Source organism: Cygnus atratus, chromosome 8 (assembly GCF_013377495.2).
Source record: "Cygnus atratus isolate AKBS03 ecotype Queensland, Australia chromosome 8, CAtr_DNAZoo_HiC_assembly, whole genome shotgun sequence".
Taxonomy (NCBI): Eukaryota; Metazoa; Chordata; class Aves; order Anseriformes; family Anatidae; genus Cygnus; species Cygnus atratus.
The window spans coordinates 3,251,956-3,254,507 of record NC_066369.1 but is presented as its reverse complement, the minus strand read 5'-3'; positions in this window follow the sequence as shown (position 1 = coordinate 3,254,507).

Below are 2,552 nucleotides of genomic sequence, written 5' to 3'. Positions count from 1 at the left end.
GGTGGGAAAGTCACACACATATATATGATGGGTAAGGAACTCAGGCTAAAAGGTTACCACAGCTATATATTAGCGATAACATTCTGTGACTAGGCTGATTAAACAGCTGTTTTTCCACCCGTACATTTATGTTAGACCAACCTTTGTTATCAATGTCATTATCCAAAAATAAATGCATCTTAAGAGAAATAACAAGTTTGCTTATGTAGGTGGAACAAATGGCTCAAGTACGAATTCATAAATTTAGAATGAAGTCTAGATAAACATGACTTGCTTTTGCTGTCATGAATTTCAGCCAGCTACATATCTTCAAATTGCAAACTCCACTTACCTACATAAGTCATGACACAATCCACTCTACCATTACTTAAGTGAGACAAATTCCTGACAAACATTTAGTTTCCTGAAGAAGAGAAACAAAAGTTTTGTCTGTTACATCCAAACACCTGTACTGCTCAACCTCCAGTACAAAGCTAATGCATAACGCTAACCATTAGCTGAAGATTTTACATCTTTTTTGACTTGGAATGAAAATGGACAAAGCACTTACATTCCCAAGGGAAAACCTTGATTTTGAAGCACCAGTAATGGTTTTAACAGTTTCAGTAAAGACTCCTTGCTTTTAGGCCAAACCCAAATTACAGCATCCCCCGATGCTCTGTTCTAACTATGCTCTTTTGGTCAGTTGATGAGTAGTTCCTTTCTGTTACCTAATGGCCTAAAAAATGCAGTATAAATCATACTGATTCCACCAAATTCAGAGTGTAATTGATAAAAAGAACTGACAGAATAGGAGTCCTGAAAATTATTGGTGCATAGCTGGTGAAATGATTTTATTATATAGATCTCTGGAAGGCACAGGGAAATACGTTATTCACCTTCCATAGCAATGCCTTTGTGAACTCTGTTCAGGTCTTTGCTCTGTTGTAAATTGTACCTATAAAAAACCCTCAGCTTCTAAATTGTAGCAGTCAATAGACTGTGCTGTATTCTAGACAATGTATTGTATAGTACTTTCCACTGCTATCAAAACTATTAAAAAAAAAAACAACACACCAACAGAACACCACACAAGCTACTGAATCACGGTCCGTCTCCTGCTAACCTGTGGCAAAACTCTTTACTATGGATTACAGTATTTTACACTGCACATCATACAATACCCTACTTCCCAAAAAGCTCTTGTTAAAAAGATGGATCACTACTTTCCTTACATGAAATTAGATACCTAGAGTCTTTGCAAAGCAACTTGTAAAAATCACATAAGGTGCTAAAGAAGATGCAAGCCTAGAGCGCAATAGTGTTTCTCAGATATAAATCAGGAATGTTTCCCTTGAAGTAAAAACAGTGAAGTAATGTTCTCATTTATACCCACGAAGCCAGTTTATGGCACAAACAGCATCCTCCCAAGAATCTGCTCACTACTGGCAGCATAACATTAGGCAAAAAGTTCCAGAGTGAGTTTTCATTCAGAAGCACTTTTACAGAGATCTCCTCACACTGTGCAGCCTGATTAAACATACCAGTAACTCACTCTCACTTACAGACAGGTAAAGACTAAGCCTTGCAAGATCAAGAATAGGAATAGAAAATCTTGCAGCTCCCTGGCCTCACGCCAACGCTGTGAGGAATTGTATCAGATGTTCCCTACAACCTCATGTTCAGGAACTCCAGTTCTGAAGGAGATCAGGATTTGCAGACTAGATGAGAGTGCAGAGACAGACAGCCACCAGAATACTGTTGGAATGCATTCACAAATCAGGATACATTGGTCAAAAAAGTGTGTCTCAGTAAAAATTAAAATTGTGCCAAAAGGAGGAAAAAAAAAATAGTATTTTATCCCATTACAGATTTTCAAAAGACTTCACGTATTCTGCGGTTCAGCAGTGTAATAGCAATAAAATGACTTGTTTCCAAACTGCTGGGAAACACCATATATTAGAATTGTATTCAGTGTAGGTACACATATATCAACATCAACACACAAAAAATCCTAACACTACCCTAAAAATTTTGCCACAATGTTTGAGTATACAATTTATATTTGGGCTCATATATTTAAAACTTCATTTAAAATATATTGAAAAATACAAACGTTAAAAAATCTATAAAAGTGTTACTCAGCAGCAAATATATGCTTAACATATAAGCAATTTTTACTCAGTTATTAATTGCTAATGAAATCAATATGGCTAATTAGGCAGAATGATGATGTAAGGTTTGAGGCAAGAATTAAAACTGTAATGGCAAAATTCTGCTCTTGGATGCAAATGTGTAGAAGACATTCACGAATGAGCACTGAACTGCACCACAGGACAGATTTTTTTTCTTCTACAAAGACCTATAAAATCACCTAGCAGGAAATAATTAGACAAAATTATTAATTCAACTGAATAGGAAATTTGGATTCACAGTAACTGGAGCAGAAATTGTCATCTAATTAATCCCACTTATTTTGTTGCATTTTCCCCTGCATTTTAACCACTAAAAATATCCTCATTCTAGAAATGTATAATGAGCTCACCTGGAAAGAGTAGAACTTTAGTTCTCGA